The 12,520-nt window shown below is 37.9% G+C and overlaps 1 protein-coding gene across 1 annotated transcript in view; it reads left to right on the forward strand.

The window, feature by feature from the left end:
* tei (irregular chiasm C-roughest protein teiresias) overlaps positions 1 to 12,520 on the forward strand; it is a 597,514-nt gene that overhangs the window by 385,903 nt on the left and 199,091 nt on the right. The gene's annotated exons all lie outside the window — the stretch shown is intronic.

Raw genomic sequence — 12,520 nt, forward strand, 5'->3', positions numbered from 1 at the left:
TAATTGAAAATAGTACTCCGATAAACGAAAGATGATGCCGTTGTAAATATGTGAAGTGTTGCTGTTCCGTAAATTTAAATCTGCTGGTAACATTAAGTAGAGACTTTTCATTCCAGAATTACTGCAAACAGTGGTAATAAATGAATATCTATGTGTAGTTATCTATATATTATGTAATAATACAGAAAAGAGTCAACTTTTTAGCGTATATTTATAATTTGAAACGTGTCAAACTGAAACAAAATATTGTATTGGAATTACTTAGTTCTATACATGATAAGTTATACTATTTAATAACAATGCATAGAGAGGCCAGCAAGTGTCGTGGAAAATTGGTTTGGAAGGACACATAGATTCATTATTTTTTAACCGAAAGTTGGGATAGAACTAGCCTCAATGGCAGAATAAAATCTTTGCGAATATTTTTATCGGGCAATTTCACTCTGCATTGAAGGAATAATCTGATATGTAATGCGATTACTGATGTATTGCATCGACATACTATGCAGCACATACATACCATAGAATACTTGTACAGTAGAATAAATAATCAGGAATTCGTTCTTCCCTCGTCCGACTGCGATGTAAACAAAAAGTAGCTACGTCATTTAAAAAAAATATCTTCTCTACTCACATGTTACCCTTATTTTCATATTTTCGTTTCCAAAACACCAATCTAGCAAGTTCTCGGCGTTTAAGTGGTGATCCTTCGATAAAATATGATCTGTGGACAACTACCACTGTAAAAAGTATTATTCCAAAGGGAAATTATTCTAAAAACTCATCCTGATGTATTGATTCGTAGCGCATACTACGTGAAGAGTCTTTCCTTCACCGTTTCGTCGGAAATCAGTTATGGTTTTAATTTATGCGCAACAATTTTACGCGAATCCAGAAAGTGCATAAAGACCTCGAGTGTCTTTTATTGCTAATTGGAAACTGCGTTGTTTAAGAAAATTACTGATGTAATTTCAACGTATGCCTTAACATAGTATAAAAATACACATTTATTAATATTCAATGTGTCAAGGTGCATTCCCTAGATTTAATATGGAATTTATGTTAGTATACGTAATATATGAGGCCAAGTTAGCGTGTTTGTGAAGAGGAAAGGCATCCACTTGACTCCTTACAGTAGGCGACCTCAAAGTAGAAAAGAGCGGGAGAAGCAGGGAGATAGAGAAGGAATTTTTTTACGAGGGAAGGAAGAAAATAAGACCTTGGGAAGGAATGAGGGTAGCAGGGCTGGGAAATGGGCCCCGGAGGGGGAGGGAGGGAGCGGAAGGGGGAGGGAAGTGAAGAGATTTGCTTGGAAGAGGAAAATGGAAGGGAAGAGGAGGCGCCGGGCGAAAGAGAGCGAGGGGCAGCGGCCATTATCGCTGGCGCTGGAGAGGAAGAAGAATGGGAAAGGAGAAGGAACTGCGTGAGCCAAAGACATTCGGCCCTGGAGGCGGACGGGAGAGAATGGTAGTGAGTGTTGGAGCAAAATGGAAAGAGGAAAAAGCGGAAGAAATGTGAACCTCCTTTCCTGCCCTTGTAGTAGGTGCTGGAGAGTAGGCGGGCCGGAGGGCGTTTGGCTTCCTCTTCCACCCGCTTCCCTCCCCCGTTAGAGAGACGTCCCTTCCGATCTATGAGCTCGGATCTTGGCTTCGCTTCTCGTCCTGTGGGTCAAGGGAGGAGAGTGGCGCAGGCGGAGATTTTTACCGAAAGAGAATGAAAGTGTGAAAAGCTTTTTTTTTGTTTTCGCGAAAGGAAGATGGTAATGCATGTGCGTGTGAGGTGGAGAATGGTGAGTGAGAAGAAAAACCTCACTGTAAAATAATGGTAGGAAGATCATAAGCAGTTATCTTACCGGATATTCATTCGTACTTGACCTACAAAGTGTTTTCTGCACGGTTGACCTCCTCATTTCCTGAATCTGCATTATTACCCTGCAAGCCAACGAGGGCGTGGAACAGGTAGTGTTGCTAGGGTCGATAAGATAATCGTTTCATGCAATTGTGGCTGTTGGTGATTATTAGAATTGGTCATTTTTTTAAATTTAATTTTAACCGTCCTTATATTTTTCTATTTCTGTGAACACGAATAATCGATATACGAAAACGAATTGTGAACACGATAAAAGATGTACCTCATCGGTATGTTTAGCAGTCAATAACTCCTATATTTCCTTTGTTCCTACCAATTGAATGATAAAACAGAATTATTCCATTTAAAGTTAAATTGGAGTGATATGTATTGATCTAAAAAAACCATAAACCCAGTAATCAACCCGAAGGTCGTCTTGGTAGGTGATGGCCATGTTCACCCAGTACTAAGCCTGATGGCGTGAGAAATTCAAATATAAGGGTAGGGGGGCCAGTTCCTTTCCCTGTGCCGGTTATGGTTTCCCAGGAAGATCTGGTACCCAAAAATCACATAGCATGGGTACCCAAGGACTGGCCCGGGAATCGAACTCAAGACCCTACGGTCAATAGTCCAACGCTCTACCCCTTGGACTACCGCGACTACTAAAATGGTTAATGCATTTATTCATCTATTTAATACACTCCCTTGTTCCACACCTGTACCGCACTAAAGAAAATCGGAATATCCCAAAATCAAAACATTCACCATCGGTAAAACGGTGACCTTACACCGCAGTCATAGGGCCGCCAACTGGCCAAATGGGGTTGAACTTGGCTTATGGCGGCCGGTGGGCATTGAATATCAGCTGGCCAGAGGCCGCAACCAGCTCCACACTGCCAGTCGGCCGCGGTGCCCAGTACCTCAGGTCCACATCCACAATCCGTCGGCTACGCAACCAATGGTTTAAAGGAGACAAGTGTACCTTCGTTATTATCTTGACTGTATCCAAATTGAACTCTCCCCCGCTCATTCGCGTTCCCGGTTGTGTTAACTTAGGACTTCACCTCTACTGCCGCCGCACGACTTGATGTACCAATTAATATTTCTCTTTGGTGGAATTATCACCAGCAACATAATAGTTACTGCTAACTCTGATGTTCAATTGCCAGTTTCCTAAGGCGTTAATTTTGCTTGTTTTACCCACCAAATTCAACGACATCTCTTTCCAATTGAGCTAAAATAACTAGGGGTTTGGGGACAAATCTCGGGGCATAGCTTAATAAATTATAGAATAATTCACAGTAACAGGTGCCGTAATGAAGAATGGAAGGCATTCCTCTAGATAATTTGGAATTCGGGAGTCTCATAGCCATCGTAAGATAAGCAATGAAATTAATGAAAAGTAATATGTGTTGACTTTCAGAAATCGGAAATGCTATCGGATGAATTATGGAAATGGGAATTGAAAAAACTAATGGCTGGGAATCTTCATTTCTGAGTGTATTTAATCCCTCTTATTAGTTATATTTTTTCTGTTATTAACTTCATTTTTTTGTTTCGATTTATTTTACACATAAATACACTGAAACAATGAGTTGATATTTGAATAGAAGATTATGTAAAATAGTTTTCCTGCAATTTCATTGGATCCATGTTGATGATTACAACTGAAAAGTGGATGAATGATTCTCAGTTTCAATCACTATATAACATGGGTAGAGAAGCTACATGCATAATTACACTACTTGAGGTTAATTCAAATTTATAACTTTTTAAACATATTCTATCAGTAACTAGATCAATGACACGTTACTCTTGAAAACTGTAAAAGATTAACAAAAATCAGCTTAAGGTTAATTAAGCTATGATTTTAAAAGATGACAGTTCTTAGAGAAGATTATTTTTTTAAATCTCAATTGGCATTGATTTATAAAAGAAAACGCCAGTGCCATGCAATTTTTACGTAATCCTACGTTTAGCAAGGAAAACGATATCTGTAATGATAAATGAATTAACAGATAAATTTGGAAGATTTGGATAAAAAAATAGAAGTCTACAGGTATTCAGGAATATATATCCCAAAAAGTTGAACTATCAAAGAGGAGTATGAAGAGCATATAATTGAAAAAAGTGAAATCAAAAGGGTAATGGGACTGACATGGTAGCCATGGTAACATGGGAAACTTTGACAGAAACAAGTTTATGGTAGTAGGTGACTGTAATTTTGGTAGACATTAAAGTAAATTTGAGCTGAGGCGGTAGAGAAGGAGAAGTTGGAGAGTGAAGGGCCGTAGAGAGAAACAAATTAGTATGGAAGAGGGAGAAGTAGGCGATGAGGTTTGAAAAGAGGATCTGGGCACTCGAGTGCAGACGGAATGGAAAGGAAAGACTAGACAATTTGTTTAAAGCTGCCGTAATCTTTCCGTTGGCATGCTGTTGGATTTTACTAATATTATGCATGCTAATCCTTCCATCAATATAAAAGTTCCTACTCTACTATTTTAAAGGGTGACACAATCATTTGCTAAATATTGGTTGGTATGCGAAATTAACACCTGTATTTGGAGTTACGTTGCTGACTTCCCTTTAGAAAATTTTCATTATGCCTGCATAAATTTCCTCCTAGTTTGTCCTTGAAGTTTTAACTTTGGAGAGAAATTTCGATCTTTGAATATATAATCCCTAGACTTTGACGCAAAAAACCTACGCCCCTGCTTTTCCAATGCCGCTTTAATGGCTATGACTACGAAAGAAGTACTAATAGCGCCAATCCGAAAAAAAAGTTTGCACACATTATTCTAGGGATTTTCTGCACTTAAACTATCGACGTATGCAAAGAAGGAAGGTGTGGGCAAAACTTTTTTTCATAAAAATGAAAAGAAATAAAAAAATAGATAACAACTTGCAAAAATTCGAGCATAAAAAAAAGAAATTATCAACCCTAAAGATTCTTAAAGGGAGGAGGTTGGAAAAAGTTCCAGAAACTTTCATCGCACTCGGAAATTTGAATAAAGCACTCGATAAACTTAAGCGCTGAAATGCTACCTGGAAAACAGATTGAGACATTACTGTTCTAATTGCAAGTACCTAAGAGGAGTAATAGAGGGTTCACGTTAATTTGAAGGATTAATGCCAGTATAAAACTTGAATGAAGAAATATAACAAAATTGTGTTATTGTTCAGAAAAAGTTAATAAATTAATGAAATTGTTAATGGAAGTGAAGAAACGCCATAAAAAAGTAAATCGTATAACTTTCGCAGAATGGAATTTTTAAAGAGGGACAAATTAAACAGATTGTTGGCAGCACAAAAAGCATGCATAAAATCGGCATGCTGTTATGCTATATGCATAGACGCCTACATCTGTAGAATTCCCGCGGTTCCCTTTCAGGACAGGTGCTATTAAGAAATTTCTGGTACTATATTCCTCTTATTATAATTAAAATTGTTGTTTTTATGCTATTGACAAAGGGTTAAAGGGAAGTTGGGAGCTTTATGCCTCAATTTCGTCCTAATAAAGACGTTTATATATCTGTCTATCTAGGGATCTATGTTACTAAAAAATCTGTCTTCCTCATAAAATTTCTTTCCAACTATCCGTTCCTTGCATACTTCTCTCAATTTTATCAAATTCATAAATATTTCAAACATTCTCTTCTTTTCCTAAAACCTCTAAATATTCTTTTGCTTTGAGAGAGTCTCTTCAACTAAAACCACCACGACTTCCTCGTTCTCATATATTTATGTTAGCTTATCCAACTCTTGAGGAATATGGAGTACAATTAGGAGGTATTTGCCTGTTTCGTATATTTCGAAAAGGCGTTCGATAGATTGAATTGGGAAAAACTAATGAGTATATTGCAGAAAATAAGAATATATTGGAAGGACAGGAGGCTAATCCGCAGCCTGTACATGTATCAGACTGCTCAGGTGCGAGCGGGGAACGGGGAGTCCGGTTGGGCAGTGTTAGGAAGAGGTGTAAGGCAGGGTTGCCCATTATCACCGTTGCTGTTCAACCTGTATGTAGAGGAAATGATCAAAAAGGCATGGGAAGAACTGGAGGTAGGAATAAAAGTCGGAGAGGAATCCGTAACACCAGTTAGGTAGCTAATGACCAAGCTCTAATTTGTTAGTCAGTCAGGGAATTGCAATAGGAGGGAAAAGAGGAGGGCAAACACTAGAGCAGGTGGAACAGTTTACGTATCTCGGAAGTGTTTTGGACCAAAATGGTCAAAGTAGCGAGGATGTAAGGAGAAAAATTGTGCTTGGCAAAGAGGCTTTCACAAGGAGGGAGTTGATGAGATGCACGTTGAATAAGAATGTTAAGAAAAGACCTGTACGAACTTTCATATGCAGCGTAGTTATGTACGGTGTGCATACATGGTCACTGAAGCGTAGGTAGCCTTTTGTAGGCTTAGGTAGGTAGAATCATGGGTGTGGAGGAGAATGGAGCAGGTGAAATGGATCGAAAGGAAAACAAACGAGGAAGTACTTGGCATGGTGGGCGAGGAGAGGGGTTTGTTGGGAGAAATACTATAGAGGCAGGAAAAATGAATGAATGGCGTATTGATCGGCAGTGGTATGTTGAAGACTATAATAGAGGGTAGAATGTTAAGCAAACAAGGAAAGGGCAGGAACAGGATGTTGAATGGGATGAAGGGAGAAAGGAAGTACACGGAGATGAAGAGGGACTTGATGCAGAGTAAGTTGCTGGATTGTGTTTTGTTAGGAGTCACAAAATATTTAATTGGTAGTTTAGTCCATCCAAAACCTACCTTAACCGGTAGATTACTTAATATTAATAACTCAACTCTTATCCATTATCTTAAAGTGACGACAAAACCAAAAAAGTACGCATAATTTATACCTGAATATAACTAATACATCCAACCCACCTACTTCCACTAATCACTCTCTAACCCACGTACGTGTATATTCTATTATTAAGCCAACACACTGCAAGTAAGAACACACGACAAAGCATTCTACATTTAGTTGGCAAATCAAATTCAAATTCCAATCGCGTGAAATAAGGTGGGAGTGCATTTCCACCAATATAATTTTTCCTTTCTTAGACAATTATTCAATTTTTCATTGTCAAAACTGCATGCTACAAAAGACCTTTGCTTTCACCAACTGCACTAGTTTTAATACTTTCATCTGGTCCAATATCTTTCTCAAACATTATGTCAATGTAAATTACAGATTCAGGTGTGATATGGGGGAACCATTCCATGGTAACAGAGACGAAGGCTATTAGAATTTTCCACTTAATATATGCATATAATGGTTTACTTTATTATAGTATTAAGTGAAACATTTAAATGGTATTCTTATATGTTATCATGTCAATGCTTTTGAAATCCTCCACTCATTCAGTTATTTCGCCTTTTAAGATTAATATAATTTTTTTTACATATCTCATAAAACTCTACGCTCATTTTACGCTAAGAACTCCTCAATTTCTGATGCTCACAAATTTATCCTTAAACACATTGAACAGTCTTTATGGTGTCATGTATCATTGTTTCACGCCCACTTTTATTTTGAAAGTCAGGCAAGGTCGAATGCCCTTGAATTTTACTCTCATATTTTTCATGCAGTTTTTTTAGCTAAGCATTTCATTTGCACCATATTATTTCTTACCTTATGTTTCTTACATTCCTTGGGCAGTACAACAAATAAGTCAAAACTAAAAATAAATGTATTCGATGTTTTATGTTTAACTTTGTGGAAATCCAATTTCACTCGAGTAAAAATACCAATGTATCTTTCCACTCAATTTTATTCAACTTCGCCTGTGGATGACACCGATGCGTTGAAAATAGTTGTACCAACTAAAATTGAGTGGAAAGATATACTTGCACTAAAAATAAGCAACAAACTACCCTCTACCTTAAGCGGTAATAAGAAATGTAAAATAGTAATTATAAATGTACTGTTCACTTAATACTGCCCTTTGATTTATTTAGAACTGATTTTGAGAATCAAAAAAATCAATCTGTTTAATTTGCCACTTATTATTAGAGTATCGCTAACTAGTGGGGCTGGAACGGCAGGATTGTTAGGAAGCCTCATTAGTTATGAAGGCTCAGTAAAATTTAATACCCTCTCTTCTTTCAAGAGCCTCCCAAATTGTATATACAAATATGAAGTTGACGGCTGGCCATTGAACATATCAAGAAAATAATATTAAAACCAATATCAAGTGTATTTTTATGTTTTGGAAACTTGGTTTTTGAGGCAAGAAGATTAATGTAGATTGGAACTGTGGGATGGTGGAAAAATAGAGAAGATAAAGATAAGGAGGGTAAAACTAACGATGAAGTTCTAGGCTAGAAAAAGTGAGACGGCTGAGGAGAAAATATATGTCTACCGAGTGAATATATTCATTACTATTTTTTCTTCATTATTTTAGCGAACATTTGTTATATTTTTAATGCCTCTTATTAAACAATTGATTGGAAAAAAAGTGAGTTTATAGTTTGCTCCAATTTTCATTATTTTTATTAGAAGAGGATGCCATCAAATAGTAATTAATTATATTCATTCGGTAGGCATATATTCTCTTAACAGCAATGTCATTGCATGTAAAATATGGTTGAGACAACGCACCCAGCAGGATGAAGGGAAGAATATCCTATCTGCAAACCAATTCAAAAAATGGCTTTCATCTAGTATAATGCAGGCCCCTCCAAAATTAGTCATGTTATATTTCCTTTGAAATTCTTTCCTGCGGTACATGTGGTAGACATTTTCGCAAAGTGAATTCAATGCTATCCGGCTCATCTTTATGGCACATCAGAATTAATTGTAAAAAAATAACTTTATAAATTCCAATGATTTTTATTTAAAAATGACCGGTTCCGTCGAGCACTCAACATCATCAGGTCTCCCGTTTGAAGATAAAAGGAAACCTGATAATATCAACTGCCCGACGAAACCAATCGTTTTATATAAAAATCAGCGGGATGTACAAAGTTTCATTAACCTATTCCCAATGTATTTCAAGATCTCACTTTACTCCACTCAGATTTTTTAAATTCAATTAAATTTCGTGTAATTAATACCTACAAATTACTAATTTTTTAGTAGCTACATTCATAGCAATATATAAAACAGAAAATTATTTAATTAAGACATTACTACGATCCAACCGTCTGCAGAGTCCAGAGATATTAGTATTTGAGAAGACCTACCAATCTGCGAAATTCTTCAAATATTTGCCACGAATGTAGATCCTTACTTTTTTGCCTGCTAAATTTCTGGTTGAAATTAGAAATTATAATAATACCGAGAATTCGAAGATTCTTCAGCAAAGCTTTTTTGAATGGCGTTGAATGTTTAGAACAATCTTTGCTGTTTACTTGATTTACTTTTTCTTCCTGTTTCCAAAACATCACGCATAAACTCGCAAGCTCCCCGACCTTAAGCTGCAATTACCTCTTGTAATTATATCTTCCTTGGTTTTCAAACTGGATCAGAGTATTTCTAGCATTGCATTTCATTTCCCGCCTCACCTTTTTCGAATACATTCAGCGACTTCAAAACTATTTCTTTAACATTTTCCCAGCATCACTCTAAGGTAGTGTTCGTTCGAAGGTTTCCGCGGCGATGAGTAGGTGATTTCCACATTTTTCGGGCTGCGTCCGCGTATGTCGTTTAAAAGTACAACAGTTTCGCCAGCTATCCTGCTGGCGTCCTCAGGTCAAGGATGAAAAGAAGCTTGTTGTCCCGTCTTATATAGGAAAAATCCGGCGCCAATACCGGGAAATTTCTTGGCCAATCAGGGAACGTCCTCATATTTGCGCGGAATTATTCGTTTCCACGCACTGTGGAGTGGATATCCATCCTCTCTGTTAAAATTTTTTGGCCTTTTAACGATTTCAATGGCCTCTCTGATTATTCTCTGGAAGTATTTTCCTTCTTTCGCTATTATTTTAGCGTCGTCGAAGAGAATAGAGTGTCCAGGTTCACTCCAGGCGTGCTCAGCGATGGCCGATGCTCTAAACTGTTTGGCCTTGGTTTTTGGCGGTATTGGCGCCGGATTTTTCCTATAAAAGACGGGACAACAAGCTTCTTTTCATCCTTGACCTGAGGACGCCAGCAGGATAGCTGGCGAAACTGTTGTACTTTTAAACGACATACGCGGACGCAGCCCGAAAAATGTGGAAATCATCACTCTAAGGTGTTTTCAATATATTTTCCCCATTTCGCAGGATCCGGGCAAAATATATTCATAATTCTGGGAAAATGCTGCTTTCCCTCTTTTCTCTTGCAGACGTTCTCATTTTATTTTACAGTCAAATTTTATTACTAACAACTTTCTCACCTTAGACTCTCTCTCTCTGTCTCCTTGAAACTGCTAAAAAGTGTTCTCTTCCACATTCAGCATCTCTTAATGCTCTTGCAGCTAATTTGAAATGCAAGATTGATATTGGGCCACAAAATAGATGCCCGACTTTAGTACCTGCATCCAAGTTTAAGATGGGTTTCAGATGGACGAAAGCTATAAATTGTTAAATTTCGTATCTTCGTCTAACAAGATACGATCTGACACCCAACACATTAATATGTTCTTCAACTCCGTTTACTTTCTATATCCCTTCATTTCGTCTAGTATGCTCATTCTTTTTCACCCCCTACCTCTCCTGCCTAACATCTCTGTCACGGTTGAGTGACCTCGATGTATATATGTACTACCTTGAGGCTACCTAGCCTGTAGATCTAAATTCACTGATGATGCGCTGCTAGTTTGAGGAAAATGAACCAGGAAAGCAGGCGCAAAATGAAATGACGCTGAGAGGATTGCAGTAAGTTACGATATCGTATAACTTAGCCGAAGCAGAAGAGGCCTGAAAAAGAATTTCATTACTCAAGAAATTTTCCTAGACATTGAATTTTTATGGCTTCACTTGTAGAAGAGATTGTTGCAAGCGGCTATTTCTGCCGTACAAACATATGTTTGCCTGCATCTAGGGACACCTACACAAAAAGCTAAAGCTCTCATGATGAAAATATTTCAGTTCCACAAAAACATGCAGTCAATCTAAAATCCTAAAAGCATGGTCAAAGTCACATGCACGAGATATTGTTGACTTTGCCCCATATTTGTATTCAATTGATCACAATAGCAAAGAAAAATTTCGTAGAGACAGTATTTTTTTAAAATGTAATAACGTGTCTACTGTGATAACATCTGTCCGTTATTATTACTGATAATTTACTGGTTAAGGCAGTTTTTTCATAGACGCAAGCTTACATGCTAGCAAACGATACCTACCCTTACAACATCCCTATTTTATTCCTTCATGTTGCTGTTTGCCGAATTGCCTCCCCTCTGTCACCGTCTTCCACATCCCGCAGCCGATCATTACGCCCTTAATCCATTTTCCCAGCCTCCTGGGGATCGAGATTGTGCGGGGGCTAACGTACTGGCTACCCACCTAGAGGGCCCGGGTTCAAATCCCGGCGGCGTTGAATATTTTTCCGTGGTATTTCGATCCCTACTTTGAGTGATTTGTGGAGGGCACTTTGAGTGAGTACGTCGTCCGTCGGATGGGACGTTAAGCTGCGGACCCCTTGGCGCCTTTCGTAAAGAGTAGGCTAATACCGACGCCAGGTTTCTCTCCATCCTTCATCCTTTCCTGTCCATCCCCTATGGCGCAAATGACCTCAGTTGTCGGTCGCCTCCCCTAAATACTACTACCTCTGCCTCCTTCTGATTTCTCCCAACAGCCCTTCTTCTCCCACCCCCATATCTAGCATTTCATTTATTTTTCTTTCGAACCATTTCACCTTCTCCATCCTTCACCTCATCCACATTATAAAAGCTTCCAATCTACGTCTATCCTCCTGCTTCAATGGCCATGTTTCAGCGAAGTACATAACTACGCTCTATATCAAAGTTTTGACGAGCCTTTTCTCAACATCCTCTCATCAAATCCCTCCTCCTAGTGAAAGATTCTTTGCTTAATGAAATCCTCCATTTTATGCCCCTACAACTTTGACCATTTTGGTCCAAAAACTTTCAAGATAGGTAAACTGTTCCACCTGCTCTAGTGTTTGACCTTATAGTGTAGCGTGTAGCTTAGTTGCAACCCCTAACCTGTAGGACAAACTAAAGTTTTATCATTTCTTAACTTTACTGATTTTATGAATTTCTCACCAACTTTCATCCCGATCATTATGTTCTGAGCCCACATCCAATCCCGGGAAACTGTGAAAATTAATCATGATTTTTCCGCTTTGATCCTAATAATAATATAACCTATCTGATATCATTCTGAATCGCCCTTCATCTACAAGGTGTATCAATGCAATTTGTGATGTCTATGCTATTCATTCGTTATGATTAACCTATGTCTCCTGCATAACCCATTATTATTATAATATCCGAAATTTCGGGAAAATATGAAATGCCATTAATTTCTATAGTTTATGACATCTATGTTTTAATATATATCACGATTTCATATTGATTTCTTTAAATAACAAATTTATTCGTGTAATAATGTGGGATGGGAGCGCGATTTTTTTCTCTTCTTACGTGTCACGTGAAAAAAATAAAAGTTTAACTCTACCCGAATGTATCACTTGTGCTGAATATTTATTGACCAAGAAACCTGACAACTAGAAGAGAATTTTTCAAAGCGTTAAATTTGTTCTTCCT

Source organism: Hetaerina americana, unplaced genomic scaffold (assembly GCF_022747635.1).
Source record: "Hetaerina americana unplaced genomic scaffold, ioHetAmer1.1.p SCAF_6, whole genome shotgun sequence".
Taxonomy (NCBI): domain Eukaryota; kingdom Metazoa; phylum Arthropoda; class Insecta; order Odonata; family Calopterygidae; genus Hetaerina; species Hetaerina americana.